This window comes from Lagopus muta, chromosome 1 (genome assembly GCF_023343835.1).
Source record: "Lagopus muta isolate bLagMut1 chromosome 1, bLagMut1 primary, whole genome shotgun sequence".
NCBI lineage: Eukaryota > Metazoa > Chordata > Aves > Galliformes > Phasianidae > Lagopus > Lagopus muta.
The window spans coordinates 2,460,045-2,476,982 of NC_064433.1; the positions used below are offsets into that span (position 1 = coordinate 2,460,045).

The window sequence follows — 16,938 nt, forward strand, 5'->3', positions numbered from 1 at the left end:
GCTCCGGCTTTTAGCAACTTAAAACACCGGCTGCATTTAACAAACTTGTAAAATGGCGGGGGGGAAAAAAGGGAAAAAAACAACAAAGCAAGCCGAAACAACAGCAACAGCTTCATACAGCCTCCCTTTGTTTATTTGTTTTTCAGGTTTTTTTGTTTTTTTTGTTTTTTTTTTTTGGAGGGGAGGTTGGTGCTTGGGAGGCAGTGGGAGACCCAAGAGGTGCTGTGAGAGATGGGTGCATGTGTGGGTGTGCTTGGCTGTGTGAAGACAAGTTGATTGGGGGGTTGGAGCTTTGTGATCCTCGAGGTCCCTTCCAACCCGGGCCATGCTGTTATTCAGTGATTTTGCCTCTTCCCAGATGATGCTGAGCCCTTTGGAGCTGAGCCCCGTTAGGGTTTCACCCATGATCTTTGCTGTCACCACACTGATGGGTGAAACATCACATGATGACAATGGGATGAGCCCAGGCTCTTCTTGTCCTCAAGTCCTTTTTTTGCAGCTATTCACAGGTCAGGGGAGGTCATTTGGGTTTTCCAGCCATAACCCACTGCCTAGTTCACTAAAAGGCCTATAAATAAAGTCTCATTTGTCACTCCTTTATGAACCCGGGGGTACACTGACTCGTGTCATTGTCTTAAGAAGCAGAAAGAATTCGTATTAATTTCTTCCTCCTTGCCAGATAGTGGGAAATAATCTCAGCGTATCCAGATTATCCCTTTTCAGCAGAACAGCCGGGTTTTAAATGCAAGACCAAATTTCCCAGAGATTTTCATATGTTTTATTAAATAGAGCAGCAAGCCAGACTGGACATTAAATAATACCGTACCGCTCACAACAGCAGTGATCTTTAGAGGTTACCAACCTGCCATTGTATCTTTCAGATTTCCGTCTCGCTCTTCCGTTGTCATTTTGCTGTGTTATTACTCTTCAGGCTTCACATAGCATTCATTTCTCTGAATGAAAACAAATGACTCCTTGCAAGAGGCAGGAGATAAAGAATAATAAATACATTTTATGCACCACCTTTAAAAAAAAAAGAAAAGGGCTCTGAATCCCCATCCATCCATCAGGAAACGTAAAGCAGAGCTCAGGCAAAACACACACGCGCGCACAGAGGCACGCGCTGGGGAGATAAAACTTAGTTTAAAGGAAAACATGATCTTGCTTCAAAATAAATATCTCGGAGGATGCAAATAGACAGCCCCCAGCCCCCGTGTTCGGTGGCATAAATTTAAGATAATTAAAAATACAAAGCATGGATTAGCCTTTATTTCCTGTCAATAGTTGAGGCTGTGGGGAGGAGGGGGGTCCTGGTGCTGTACGATGTATTTCCAAGAGGCATTGCCTCTGAGAGTGGGAATTGCTTAGAATCTCTTCAGCACCCATCCCTGGGTCCTGCTGGGAGGGTGGGAGGCAGCAGCAGGAGAATCTCCCCCCCCCTCAAGGTATCCCAGTGTGAGCAGAGCCAACACTCTGCAAGCAAAGGTCTCCCCACTGGATCCCTTTGACCCAAGCCCAAAATCCTGCAGGCAGAGGTCTCCCAATTGAGTCCCTTTACCCCTGCCCATCTTCTTGGTGTTTGGCTACAGACCCCAGAGCTCTGCAAGCAGAGGTTTCCCAGTTGCTTTCCATTGCTCCCATCCTTCCCTGCCTGCCCTCGTGGCTTCTGGGCTCTGCGGGGAGGCAGCCCTGTTGCTGTGCTATAGCAACACCTTGAGAGCATCGCTTCCCTTGGCGCCTGCTGCTCGCTCTGCTTTCCGAGAGCCCTGGTATTATTTGCAGAGTGGAGTCTGGGTGTTGAGCTCACCATCAGGGATCTGCTCCATGGGTCAGCCTGATCAGCGACACCAGGATGCAAAACTCCATCGGTAAGAACTAACAGCTATCAAAAAACATTGTTATTCCTGCAGCTGCCAGGAACTGAATGAAGAACCGGAGAGCAGAGCAGTTCTCATCCTCTCTTTAGGATTACTGCTCACCCAAGCTGAGAAACTGATCTTCCTCTGAGCCTCCCTACACCCGCTCTGATCGTTTTGTCCCGACCAGATGAGAGCAGCAGTGCACGGGGTAGGGAGGGAAGGGAGAGGCAGATGCCAACCGGAGCCGCGATGCTGGGATGGGTTTTTTTTTCTGAGGGGGGGGAGGGGGGTTGAGGAGCCAAGAGATGCGTTTGATTCCCTGCTTTATTTATTTATTTATTTATTTATTTATTTGCTGGGGAGGAGGGTGGGCAGCCACATTTCTCAATTAGCCCAATCAAGCTGGAGATCCTAGGTGTCAGTAGTGAGTAGGAGTGAGGGAAGGCACCGGGAGAAATCAAGGAAGCCCGAATGCTGCTGTAGGAGAGCGGCGGCAGCGCTCGCAGCCCCATCCCCGTCCTCATCCCCGTCCCCTGCAAACTTCGGGACGAGGCAAAGCGGCTTCAGATCCCAATTCTCCAGTGGAGACGGCCCGTTTCGCTTTCTCCCCTCTCCCAGAGGTGGGTGGGCTCGGTGAAAGGAGGAGCGAGCGGCCACAGGAAAAAAAAAAAAAAAAAAAAAAAAAAGAGAAAGAAAGAAAAATATATATAGAGAGAGATAGAGAGAACAATCATATAAAGGGATTTGTAAAAAAATATTGTTATTATCAATCCCTGTGCTGGCGTTGCCTCCCTTCCACACCTCTCCGGCTTTATTATTATTATTAATATATATATATGGTTTTTGGTTGGTTTTTTTTTTTTTTTTCGGAAGAGGGGTGTGTGTGCGTGTGTGCGGCTGTTTGCAAAAGAGCCTCGGGTGTCAAAGCCCGCTCCTCAGCCACCATTGGAGAGGAGGAGGGCTGGGGAGGGAGGAAGGGCTGGCGAGACAGCCGCAGTGCGAGCCCTCCCCGGCGGGCGGACAGCGGTGCGGCGGCCGCGGAGCGCGGAGCGGAGCCGGGTATGGCCCCGTAGCGCATCCCCCGCCCGCTCTGCTCGGCTGCTCGTCCTCCTCCCCCCTTCGCCCCCCCCCCCCCCCCCCCTCGCTGATTTAAAGGCTGGAGGAGGAGGAGGAGGAGGAGGAGGGAGGGGGGTGATTTGGGGAAGAGAAGGAGGGTGTAGTGTGGAAGGAGGGTGGGGGGGTTGGAGGGGAGTGAAAACTGGAGCTGTGTTCCCCCCCCCCCCCCCCCCGCTTCTCTGGGCGAGCCAGACACGGTTTGCCCAGTGCAGAGAGAGGGGCTCCTCCGTGTTCCGCCTCCGTGGAGTATTTGGGATTGGAGAGAGACACACGCACACGCACACACACACACAGAGACCATCTGCAGTGTCAATGCGGCGCCTGCTCTGAAGACTGAAGTGGGGGGAAAGGAGAGGGGAAAAAGAATAATATATATATTTATATATATAAACCCACCCAAAAGCAAGCGAGGAGCTTTCCCAGGTAAGGAACCTCCCGCCCTGCTCGGGCAGCGGGGATCGGAGGGGAGGATGCCCCGGGAGGGGCTGCAGCGGTACCTGCCCTATGCACCTGGAACGGCTGGGGGGGGCCTCGAGGGGAAACCCCACCGCCTCTCCCCACCCATAGGGCCGTGGGAAGGGGGTCAGAGCCGGCGGGCGGGGACCCCCTGCGAACAGCGGGGCTGAACCGTGGGCTGCTGGGCACGGCCCCTCCGGGCTGGGAAGGATGCTGGAGGGTCGCTGCGGGGAGCCCCCAGGATTCTCCATCCTCCGCACCCTCAGAGCGAAGGGAACGCGCTGCCCGCTGTCCCCCCCATCCCCCCCTCTCCCCCCCCTGCCTCCACACCCGCGTCCTCGGTGGTTTTCCTCCCTTTGCACAAAGCTCAACTTTTCTCCCCGAAGGAAGGAGCTCCGGCGTCGCAGCTCCTGGCTACTCCCGGCAGCGGTTTTCCTCCTCCCGGGGGGGTTATTTTCCCCCCTCCGTGCCCCATTGCCACCTCCGGGCTGGAGGCATTTGCAAACTTTTCCCGACGAGGCTGCAGCTGGAGGCAGAGCCCTTTTCTCAGGGAAGATCGGATCCTCCCGGGTGACCGATGGGGACAGGGGCCACCCCCGGTGGGGAACACCTGAGCGAGAAGGGGGTGATCCCCATCATTTCCCTTCCTTCGAGGTGCTGGGGACTTCGGCTGCCTAAATCCCGGCTGCGGAATCGGTGCTGATAAACCCTCCCCTCCCTCCGTGCATGTGTGTGTGTGTGTGCTGCAACCGAAACCTGCGTATTGATGCTCTCCGTTTATCAGACATATGCCCCTAAATGATGTAGACAAGGAGAAGTGATCTAAACACCGAGCTGCACATGGTTTTGGTGGAAATATAATACTCCAGCAGCAGATGAGTTCCTCCCAGATAAACAAACCCACTTGCTCAGCCCCAGCAGGGCTAAGTGCTGTTTGGGTTTGGAGCGGCTGCATGTGGCTGCTCCATCTCCAGCCCAGAGGAAACCCTCCTCCTGGGGCCCCATCTGCTCCTGGCTCAGGGTAGGGACTCAGCCTTCACCACGTCGGACCCAAAGGATTTGGCTTCGTGGAAGTGACCAGGTGGGAAGCTCGCGGCCGCGCTCCTCTCCCTGTAAACTTCCACCCCACGTCTGCTCTGCTTCGCCCTCCAGCCACGCCAGGCAGCTCGCTGGAAACACACCTGATTTTTCATGGCTTCCTTCCGACATCGGGATGCAAGGTTTTTGGGCAGGGCGAGGATGCTCAGGTCCAGGGTAGAGTGACGGAGAGAGGGAGGTTTGGACCTGGGCTGCCAGCGATGCTCCTAGGGGAACAGTGATGGTGTGAGGGGATTTTTTGCAGCCTTTTGGGGTCTTATCTTGAGCATGCACAAATATTTCAGAAGGCATAAAGCATGCTAACTTCTTTATCTGCCTTCTGCTTCACCTGGGTCTTAATTATAGGAGCTGGTTAAATCCGCGAGCGGGTGGGACTGCTGGAGCATGGGGTCTCTGTGATTTTAATTACAGCGTGTGCCTCCTGTTGTGAGATTAGGTGCTTCCCTCCCCTAGCTGAGCCACTGCTTTAAGGTTTCAGGGATGAGAGCCGCGCTTTACGTGTGTGTTTGTTTGTTTGTGCGTGGGACCCTTTGCCGGAGCCAGGCTTCAAGCAGAGCAACAGATGTGTGCCTGCTTTCCGTGCACAGCCAGGTTGTAACACGCAACCCCACCATGAAAGTCAGGGATTTTCTTCCATCCCCTGCCCAGACCCATCCTCTGTGGGGGTGTCTCCTTTCCTGGAGGACCACTCTGAGCCTTTTCCTTCCCATCCCTTCTTCCATGCGTGGCGCCCGGCGATCTCGATACGATGCAAAATAGATGACAGCTGCATGATCTAAGCGTTGTTTATATCCAAGACGGGTGTTTTAGAATACAGCCTGATGATCAATCACAGTGCTGTTGGGAAGCTTTCTCTTGATGATCGTTGCTGCCTGGTAGGCGCTGAAGGCTGCCGTTAAATCAGTGAGCCTGGCCAGCGGAGGGCTGAGTGCTAGCGAGAATCCTAAGAGAGATGCTGAACTTCTCCACTGGGAGAGGAAATATCCAAGCTTTCACCTGCCAGCCTGCCTTGCTGTGTTCGCAGTGCTAGACAGACTCATGGCTGCGGCACGGCGAAGCTGGGGAGGCAGCAGTTTCAGCAGGCAGATCCCGGGGGGCAGCAGGAAGGCAGAGAGGAGGGGAGAGGAGGAGGGATGCTGGAGCCCCTTTTGTACTGCCTTTCTGCTTTTCCTGAATTGCTTTGTCTCCTGATTTCCTTCATGCAGTGCAATGCAACCTGCTTCCTTCACGGAGCACCGAGCTTTGATTTGAGCGTTTGTGAGCCCGAGGATGAAAAGCTTTGCAAGGTCTTAGGATGCTCAGGTGTATTGAGGGTTAACACTGCGTAGGAATTAATTTCTTATTTGGAAGTGAACTCTGAAAATCTTTCTAAGAAGCAGAGAATGATGCTGGCATGGTGAGCTCGTGTTCTACTCACTAGCATTCAGATCCTGCACTGGGAGGGTGTTAGAGCTTTTGAGTTTTGGAGCTAGCAGTGCCAAAGTTTGTGGCTTGGCTTTGCGTGTAGACATTTTCAGGCACGGTGACTTTCCTACGATCATCTATCCTGGGAATCTCTTGACTCTTCTTGGTTTATTTGTCATAATACCCCTGTAAAGTGAAGTCTCACATTGCTGATGGCAACTGAAACCCAGCGTCACCCTGCACTGCAGCAGTGATGGGTCTCCAAAGCCTCATGTCCTACCCCTCCCCAGCTAAGAACGCATTATTTGGGGGTATTTGGATTGGTTCCCATTGTAAAACCCTGAAATGTCTTGGCGCTTAAAAAATAAGATAAAATAAAAGCCCTTTCTGCTTCCCACCAGAGTTGAACAGAGACTTCAGAGGGCTCTTTCTGACTCCTTCCTTATGGCTTGCAAGGCTCCGTTAATGGACATCAGCCCCTCCAGGCGCCCAAGGCTACGAGACTTCCCGTCTGCACTGAGTCTGGGCAGCACTGCTGACTTACTGCAGGATGTTAGTGGTGGGCGTGCTTCCATGCATGGCTGTCATCAGGCTGAAAAGCACTTTATATCCCTTAGGTTGGAGTTCTCAAGAAGCCTACATTAAAAAAAAAAAAAAAAAAAAAAAAAAAAAAAAAAAAAGATCCTAACAGCACGAAGCAGAAATACATACACAGGGCTCTCCAGATGTTTTTCACTCATTTCTCTGCCAAAAAAAAAATAAGGGAAACTGAGGCACAGAGAGGCAGGAGGCTCCGTCTGAGCCCCATTTACTGGTGGGACTCCTCACTCACTACCATGAAATACAGGCTGAGCCACAAACAGTCCTTGATGTGAGAGCAGTGAGTGGTCTGCTGCCCTTTAGCCTGTGCTTCAACAGCCAAAAGTAATGCATGGTCAGAACAAGACATTGTTAAGACTGAAATTTTTGCAATTCAGATGACAGATAGATGCTTAAGAATGAGAAAAGCTCATCCTGGGTGAGCACATGGGCCATGGGGCAACTGTGTTCCCATGAACTTTGGTTTCCGTGTTTGAAATTGTGTGTAAAATGTTTTTAATAACCCTTGGAAATGAGGCAATCATTGCAAAATTGAGGTGTGTTGTGATGCTGACAGTCTGCATGGCGATTTTCTGGAACTGGCATTCCTCTTTGTGGTGGTTTTTTGATTCATCCCACTAGAGATGTCTGCCTTTCTTTGTTTTTCATTAGTATGTTTTGTCAAGTTTTATCTGGAGGAATTTCTTTATTATGAGAGTGTTCAGGTGCTGGAACAGGCTGCCCAGAAAGGCTGTGGATGCCCCGTCCCTGCAGGTGTTCAAGGCCAGGTTGGATGGGGCCCCGGGCAGCCTGGTCTGGTATTAAATGCGGAGGTTGGCAGCCTTGCCTCGGCTGGGGGTTTGGAGCTTGATGAACCTTGAAGTTCCTTCCAACCCAAGCCATTGATTCTATGATTCTATGATATCTCATAGTATGCTACACCAGATCTGAGTTTCCAAGACTGTGTCCTGCATCAGCAATTGGAGCCAGTGTGGTTGGTATCTGTCCTGTAACTTTGAATGGGTATCATTCGCCTTGGAAACCCAATGGCCATCTTATTTTACCATTTGGGTAGCTCTAATCGGTAGAATCATCAAATTATTCCAGTTGGAAAAGATCCTTAAAGGCTACCTAGTCCAACTCCCCTGCAACGAATGGGGATAGCTAGATCAGGTTGAATGGATATCTTTTGCCTTGGAAATCCAATGGCCATCTTATTTCAGACATCTCTCAATCTATGCTCCACGTTTCATTGGTGTCATTTTCAAAGGAGATACGCAGAACAGTGTTCCCATGGAAGAAGCCCATTCTTTGCTGAAGTTATGGCGTTCTCAACTGTTTCCATTGCAAATGCTAATATCTTTAGAAGACACCCAGTGCTTGGGACTGGAGAGCCTGAAGGCTTGAGCAGGATCATGAATTGGGCTGAAACCTCCATCCCCACTGTGGTGCATATCAACAAGTAACTTTCTACTTCTTTGGACTAGATGATCCTAGTGGTCTTTTCCAACCTTAATGATTCCATTCTAGAGAAATTCACTAGAAAGAGAGAGGTCATCTGCAACCTCTGCAAATTCCAGGCCGTGCTGCCAATGAGTGTGTTTTAAATCTCACATGCCATGAAAACAGAAATCCTGACCCCAAAAACAGGAGGCTGATTTTCTTTCTTATAGGAATAAAAGAAAACCACAGCTGAGTGAGGCAGGATCTGCACCAGTGACCCAAAAGGGAGACCTCACATTGCCATCTCTCCCATCTTTCATGCCTCATCTCCAAGTTCCACCCCTGCTGCCTTATCCGTACATGAGTGTTCTGCTGGGGCTTTCCCAACAAGCCATAAACTATAAATTTATAGGAGCTGACTGGCACTTGAATCTCCCTTGTCCTTCTGACAGGGTGAATGTGTAGATCTGATGCAGATAATATGGGATAGGTTTCCATTACAGGTATTTGCATGATGTATACTCATACACTTCCCCTTCTTTGAAGGTTGTGCAGAGGGACAGGGAATAAATCTTGATGCCTGGTGAACTCTCACAGCCAATACCGCATCAAATGCACGTGAATGAATCATAGAATCATAGAATGGTTTCAGCTGGAAGGGGCTCTTACAGGTCCCCTAGTCCAACTCCCTGTCACTGAACAGGGACACCCACAGCTCGGTCAGGTTTCCCTGACCCACCTGTTGGTTCACCTTCAGCATAAAACTTTACATAAGGGAGGAAAGATGAGGGTAGGGGAGATTTTTTTTTTGTCTCAGTATTGTTTTCCTTTGGAATCATGAAGCGATGCTGGACTTGGGGACTGCGTGTAATGCTTGTGATTTATTTACTTGTTGTTGCATCTGAAGTGAGGAATGTGAGCTGGCCACCAGCAGCCCCTTGGTGCTCATTCATGAAGAGCTGCACTGCTGAGTGTCTCCACACTAAACTGTTTGGTGACTGAGTGTAGAGTTATAGGAATCGAAGCGACGAATTAGCAGTAAATCAAACCCTGGATGGCTCTGTACCCGACTGCAGCAAGACTTAAATTAAAAATATCTTGCCGAGATGAAGTGCTTCTAAGTCAAGCACTGGAGTTGTATCAATCTGGGCTTGGGCACTGAGAGCTGAGCCCTTTGAATCAGGAACCATGATGAGCCCACGTATTGATCCCCAGCTGAACGGGGAAATTGCCACTTCATTTCTTCTATCAGCTCTTCCCTCACTTCCTTTTCTTTTTCCCTTCCTTGAAAAAAAGATGGGAAATTGGGAAAAGAATTGTGGATTCATTGTGCACGTGTAGCCCTGTTTGACTTAGAGCATATTTGATTATGAAATGGGATTTATTTGTTGTTGTGTTGTGTTTTTATTTTGTGACTGGGGATTTGTCCATAATGTAGTGCTGGAAATGAAACTCATTTAGAGACTAAGGAGGTGTATCCTGTTACAATTGCCTATTGATGGAATAGCAAGTGCTGGCTGTGTAACACAGCTTTGTTTTACTTTATGAAAACTTATTCTGGGATGTCAAAGGGAGACTTTAATTTGTGAGAGGGAGACTTTGATTTGCCAAAGGAAGGCTTTGATTTGCCAGAGAGCTGCCCCACGGTTCCTGTCCTTCAAGTCTTAATCTATCTATCAAGTGTGGGCACCCTGGTCTTGTAGAAGTGACTGCCAAACGTCTTGCAGTTGTTTGCCTCTACTGCTCTTTACAGATGAGTCACTTTTGGTCAGCAAGATGATAAAACCAGGGAAGTTCTGATGGGAAACTTACTTACCAGCCTGAGAAACGGCATCATGTCCACAGCCAATAGCCACCAAGGTCTGTCCCTGGCTGGTGTCCCCTTCTGCTGCTGACTTTTGGGAAAAGGCTTTTGGAGATGGCATTGGATTGCTCTAGGCTGGGGCAAAAGAAGAGAGAAGAGGTGAGCTGGGAGCACAGCCATGCTGGTAGCAGGGCTACTCAAAGGTTTTTCCACAGATTTTCTTTCTTGGGTAATCTAGGGGATAGAAAAACAAATTACAGTGATGAGGTCTGCATGACTTCCTAGCTTTAAAGAAAGTGACTTTCTGGGCAGTTTTGGGAAGCCTGTTCTATTCTTTCAGGTTTCAGTACACATCTCCGATCCTTGCTAAAGCAGAGCACCCATGTGGAGTGTTTTCAGATGTTAAACTGAGATGTGCATGTGTCAGGGTGGGGTATTTGCATGGATATTTCCTCCTCTCTAACTGCAAGTGCTCCAGGACTTCTCCTTTTTTTTGGCTGTGCTCTCTCCTCTGTGTTGTCCTCCTGAATGAATGTGGGGTTTGGCAGCACTCAGGGACAACCTAGAGGATGAGTTCTGGGTTTCCATTGCAGCTTTTCCACCAACTAAGCCAACCCCAGAGGGACAATTGCCTCCGCACCCCAAAGAAGGCAGGATCAGCCCAGAGTCCTCCTCCTGTGCTTAGCTGCTATGGTGATGAGTTGCTATAGAAACACATAGTTAGCATTATTATTTATTATTGAAAGGTGCTTCTTTTCATCTCTTAAAGGCGAGGTGGTGCCACGAGGAGCCCAGTGCTGGATGCGGGGTGCTGCCCACCCCGTCCACATAGGTTGGTGGGTTGTGTTTCCCCACCAGCTAGGCTTCAGCAGCCCAGCAGGCTGATCTGGTTAAACAAATCCCCCTGCATGTTCCCGTCACAGGTTCCTTCCTCCGTCAGATGCATCCTTTGGAGGGGGATTTGAGTGAAGCGTTTCATTATAATGAGCTTAGTTATTTCCCAACTAGTAATCGCATGTCGCCATTTGGTGCAACCGGTTTGCATTAAGTTCTGTAATAATATGCCTATTCATCCATCACAAATACTATATTCACAGGACCTTGTAGTGATTGCCTGGTAAATACCTTCCCTTATCTCTTTGCATACGCTGCTCCCTGTTGTTTGCTGAAGTCCTCCCCTCTCTGCAAACCCATCCCTCTGCACTGGGAGGCAGGGGAGATCCTCCAGCTCTCCTGTCCTGGGCTCCTGCTCTGCCTGAACCCTCCTGCAGCTGGGCACCTGGCCAGGCAGTGCAGAGAGACGCTGCTCCAGGGCTTTCTGCAGCTTGTGTGATGCCAAGCAGAGCAAATTGTGCTTCCCAGCTATTGCTTTCCAGCTGTGAGTGGGACACATCCTGCTTTGCAGCCTCCCTTTTCTCCAAGTACAAGGGGAGGAACAGGTATTTCCTGCAGGCTGGGTGCTGAGCAATGCTCCAGCTGACTTCTGCAGCAGGGTGTCCTGCAGTGAGCCCCATTAGAGCTGTCTTCATATAAATCCATTTGTTTGGGGAATGCACGGATAGGAAGTGCAGGAGGGATGCAAAACTGTATTCTCAGCATCACCTCACAGCTGGCAGCACTGCAGAGGTGGTTTTGCAAGGAAACCTTCTATCCTTCACACCTCAGTGGTTCTAAGGATGCTGAATTTGCTGCAGAAGAGTGGCTCAGTGGGGCCAGGAGGCAAATGGATCGGAAGATCGGAGAAATGTCTAGAGGAACTGGGAGCAGGGGGGCTGCTTTGTACCTCCATCCAGGGCAGGTACAATGTAGCCTGGAGGTGGAGGGCAAAATGCATGGCCAACATGCCCAACTATTCCCCTCCCCGAAAAAAGAGAAAAGGGGAAAAAAAAAGGATAAAAAAACAAAACCCAACAACATAGGTTTTCTAGATGTTGCTTACTGGGCCATTGATTGCTGCTGAAGATGCTCTTCAGAGGGATGAACCCCCTGCAGGATGGGAGGGATGCAGGAATGGCTGGACTAGTGCAAGATGCTGCAGGCGGGATGTGGGGGAATCTCTGCTGGTGTTTGTAGCTCCTGAGTTTCCCCCAAATTTCTCTCCACTTTCTCCCCATCCTGCCAGGCTGGGACTGGGAAACATCCTTCCCAGCCTTTGAGGAAACAAAAGGAAGCTCTTTAAAGCATTCCTTCAAGCAAGAATAAAACACCTTCCTTTACAGGGCCTGTTTCATTGCTTGAAGTCAGTCCCCTTGGGCTTTGTATTTTCCTTCTTGGAAGCTGAGCTCCCTGCAGAGAAGAGAGAAAAACACCTGGGGTGCAAGAGCACAGCTTGGCGGCCTTCTTGTCAGGTGCAGCTTGGAGGGAGAGAGAAGGATGTACGGGGGTCTAAATGCTGATTCCCCCCTCTGCCAGAATCCCTGGTGATCCCATGGGCTTTCTGCACCTCTCATATGGCTGGATGCATCTCCAAGCAGCATGCAAGTGGAGAAAGGTGTGTTTTCATTAGCATGCTGGAATGATGAAGAGCGCATTTTCCTTGCTTCTAGGTGTGCCACCCCTCCCTGCTTCTGGTTGCAATTAAGCATAGCACTAGTAGTGACCTATGCTAAAGGAAGGAGCCTGCCTGCAGCAAATACAAGCCTTTGGTAAGGCTGCCCTTGTGGCAGTGGGATCAGAGTTGTCATGGTTTGCTTCTACAGTCACTTTTTCTCCACCAGCTGCTTGGAGTGGGTTATGGTATGATATGTTTTGAGACATCATCCAAAGGTTGTCTTGATGCCCACCTTGGATCCCACCAGTTATGAGACCATCAGATTTCTTCCCGAACACCAGCTGGGAGCATTCACTTTGGGTCCTGGCCTTGGAGTATCTCTGCAGCCTTTTGACTTACTCTCCCTACCCAAGATTCTCACCATGGCCCAGAGAGAGCAGGAGGCACAGGGTATCCTTTGTGCTGCACCTCTCTGCCCAATGGAAGAAGGAAAAGGATGGGGAGAGAGGTAAGGTGCATATTGCAGGAGATGGACATGAGAAAGAACACCTTTCAGTACCACTGAGGAAGCTTTTCTTCCCTTTGTATTGTGGAGCTTCTGTCTTTGCCTGCTTTAGCAAGTCAGACAGCTCAAAGGAACGCCAAGGAATGAAAGTAATGACTTCCAGTACAAATCTCTCTCTACATAATGTCTCAAATAAAACAGGAAAAGGAAATGGCAAGCGGGCATAATTAGGAAAGTATTACCCATTAAGGAGGGGGAAGGAGCTATCAAGTCGATTTCCTTCTTATTTTACATGCCTGATGTTTCCGCCTCTCCAGGAGGCAGTGTGTGAAGTAGGTCTCTCCTTAGCTTGGAGAAGTAAATAATCAGAACATGATGAGCTGCAAAGCTCTTCCCAAACCTTTCCAAATTTGGGCTAAACTGAGGTTTTTTAGCATCTTTTTCAAACCCAGCTGATCTTTCAAGCAACAATAAGACCTGGTAGACATTCGTGCTGGGGAGCCGAGGCACAGGACTCGCATCTTCTCAGTGTGACCACCTCTCTATACTAATTTCTCTCTCTTTTTCCTATTCCACGTGGAAACAGACAGAACTCCTTGTTGCTTCCCAGTGTAAAACTGTATGTTTGTTGTGTGAGCCCATGGGATACCCAGTACTGCAGTGGGGTATGCAGCAGGGTTGAGTCACTGTACCGCGCTGCCAGCTCTCATTTGCACTTGAAGCTGGAGTTCCTTTATTCTTTGAGTAGATCTACACATGTGCACATAGACATAATTATGTCTTCCGTATCTTCTAAATGTATGTAGAAACGTGATCTTGGAAAAGGGACATAGCTTAGCAGGCATGATGGTGGTGATGGGTCGAACGTTTGGACTTCGTGATCTTAATGATCTTTTCCAACCTTAATGATGCTATGAGAACCCTTTATGTCTGGGAATGTGGCTTTCCATGAGCTGGGTTTCTTTAATGCTTTTCAGAAGGTACAGATGCTGCTGGTGACAAAGAGGATGCAGGATGGGGTTGTGCACCACTTCTCCTCCCTCCAAGGTGTTTGGCTGGAGCTTGGCCATGAGTATTCAAGCTGGGCAGCAGCAAGGTGCCATGGGCCTGGAGCAGATCCCAAGCAGATTGTGACTTTGTGACAATCTGCTTCCTCAGTGCTTGGTCTTGCACGCACTGATGCTCCTGCAGACATCTCCATCACTTTGATTGGCTCATGCATAGGATGCACTGAGCCACATTTTCCCCCAAGAGCAGCTCCATGTGTCCAAGCAAGATGCTCTCCTGCTGTACCTCCACTCCTTTTGGCTATGTGTGTGGGAAGGATAATTTTGAGGTTACTCAGTATCTGCATGGTGATATACAAAAGGTACAGCATGCTATATAAAGTTGTAATAGTGAGTTGGAAGAGAAACACAGGGCATTCTGTGCAGCAGTTTCATTTGGTTGTTGCCTTCTCTGTCTCTCCCTCTTTGCTTTTCCTTCCTTATAAAATAAAGCAGAAGCTGCTTTGTTTTATGATGAGCAAGTGGTCTCCAAATATAGGTTTGTTCTAGCCTGCTCCTCTGCTGCTTTTTGCTGATGGGCAACTGCCACCCATCATGAGCTTCTTCCAAGGTTTCCATGCACCTTGAAGCAGGAGTCTTTTCTCAAACACAGACAAAATCACCCCTTTCTCAGTTCAGGGTTAAGAGGAGATGCATTTTGAATTCTAATAGGTTGTTGCTGAAACAGTTGCTCAGCAGAAAGGACCTAAACCTGCAGTGATGCTGCAGTGTCATGGGGAAGGTGGATGGAGAGGTGGGAAGTGGATGTATCAGCCTGCTTACATGGAGGAAAGAATCGAATGTCTGCCCTATATCAAATACCATGCTCAATTCCTGTGGGAACTGGTGGGAAGAAAGCTGACCTTCTCTCATATTTATGAACTGAACTCTCGTTTGCTTTGTTTTTGACTTTTTCCCCACTCCTGCTGCAGGAGTGCTGTACTTTATTGGGGAGTTGAACTGGATGACCTTTAATGGTCTCTTCCAACTCAAATCATTCTATCATGATTTTATGATAATTTCAAGGAAAAAAAGGTTTGTTTTTTTTCTTCCATGTAGTTGCATGTTCTTTAAAATGCTAGATGTTCAGATGAACAAGCTTTCATCTCTTTAGCTTTTCTTGCTTTATGGATGGTTTAACACACTAAAAATTTGAGAATTATGAGCCAGTTTTTCCCTTACTGTTGCACACGTAAGTTCTTCCTCCTAGCTGTCTTATCTCCAGCCTTTGCTGAAGACTTTTCTGCAGAACCTTTCCTGAATCATAGCATCATACAATCACTAAGGTTAGAAAAGAGCATTCAGATCACCACGTCCAACTGTTGGCCCATCCCCACCATGCCCACTAAACCACGTCCCTCAGTGCCACATCTCCACATTTCTTGAAGACTTCTAAGGATGGTGATTCCACCACCTCCCCAGGCAGCCTGTTCCAATGCCTCACCTCTTTTTTGGAGAACAAATCTTTCCTAAGATCCAACCTGAACCTTCCCTGAAAGAGGTGATCAGGAGCATCTTCTGAGCAGCAACACCTTCCAAGCCTCCCAAGTCCTTTTTCTTCCTGTTCTGCCTACAGAGAGCAAATTTTTGGAGGATCAGGAGCTCTGTGTTGCCTGCTTGTAGGTCTCTTGGATATCTGGAACTGTTTTGCTGAAATTTGCAGTTGACTTTTGAAAGCTTTGGCCATTGCATTCAAGTGTGTGCATATATGTGTGTGTGTATATATGTGTGTGTGTATATATATATAAATATATATATATATAAATCTCTTGTCTCTTCTCTTCTGTTTTCTTTCTCTGTCAGGAATCCAGCTGTGCAACATGTGGCACTTGTAGGACTTGGAAGGCAGGAAGATCAAGCAAACACAGAGCTTTCAGGAGGAGAGATAAATTTCCAGACTAAATTCAAGCCACGTAGACCCAGTCTGTTTTAGTTTTAAAGCCCCACTGGTAGTGATGTGTGGGAGCTGTAGACAGAAAGCCAGGGAGAGAAGAAGGGTTCATTTGTCTTATTTCTTCTGTAGGAAAACCTCCGTTCTGAGGTCGTGGTGCTTGGCACAGTGTTAGTCTGCACGGGTTCTACCAGGGAAACTGGCTGTTGAGTGCTACCTTTTTTGCATGATTTGAAGACAGAGAAAAGAGGGAATTTTTTTCACTAAATGAGTGTTCTAGTTGCTAAAGTGTTACATTTGTGTGGGTGTATGGGATGCAGATGACCACTGAGGCAAAAGATCTTGCTATTAATAACCCAGTGAATTGTGATAGCATCTTTTGCACCTGTGGATGCTGTGGCAATTTTGATCCTGGCTCTTGGGCCTTGGGAAGGACTGCAGCTGTGAGCTGTGGGCTCATTCTGATAGGATTTTTTCTACTGCAGAAGACAGGTAGGAGTTTGACAGATGCATAGTATTGAGGTATGGCCATGGTCTTGGTGGAGTGCGATTTGGTCCACACAACTCCTACATTTCCTGGGTGTGTTTGCTAACACTGACCTCACAAGGGCCCATCTGGCTAAGAATTATTAGATTATTAGGCCTATCTGCTTTTTGGGAAGTGACCCAGTCCATCCTTAGCTCTGTGCTTTTGTTTTATTAAGGAGGAGTTCCCAAGTGGCACTAAGCATGCTCCTTATGCCCATCCGAGTAAGTTCAGCATCACCCATTGCAAGCCAAAGCTGAATTCAGCCAAATCCCACTGCCAATAACGCAAACTGCATTTCTCTATTCCTCTCTTCAAGCAAATTATTAACAGGCTCCAACTTTTGAAAATTCATTTGCAGCCTCTTGAGCCTCCCTTGCTGCCCCAGCCTGAGCATCCCAGCCATGTAGGATCCTAGTCTGGAGCACACATGATGCTCTCTGAGATCAGTGGGATGCTCCTGGATCAAAGCAGTGGTGTCTGCATCCCAGAAAGGCAGGAATGCATGGGACTGATAGTATCTGGGATTCGTGCACTGCTGAAAGTGCATGTGTTCACTCTTCTGCTAGAGCTCCCTCTGTCCTGGAGAAGGATGGAGGAGGAGGAAAATGGGCAGGCTTATTCTCTGCAATGAGCTGTGGGGTACAGAAGGGCACGTGGAGAACAGTTCCCAGTGGGTCTTGCTCTTTCACCACACATGCATCTCCTCTGCAGTGTTTC

General features: G+C 48.7%; 1 protein-coding gene across 11 annotated transcripts in view; it reads left to right on the forward strand.

Moving 5' to 3' along the window:
- Window positions 1-1,848: 1,848 nt before the first annotated feature.
- Window positions 1,849-16,938, forward strand: part of PLXNA4 (plexin A4) — a 446,249-nt gene continuing 431,159 nt past the window's right edge. For 9 of the 11 annotated variants that reach the window (XR_007380141.1, XM_048956708.1, XM_048960813.1 and 6 more), the window contains exon 1: window positions 3,159-3,398. The gene's annotated coding sequence lies outside the window, so the exon portion shown is untranslated. Of the gene's footprint in view, window positions 1,869-3,158; window positions 3,399-4,233; window positions 4,513-16,938 lie in introns of those variants that run through there. The other 2 variants (XM_048959145.1, XM_048958372.1) reach the window with 2 other exon arrangements.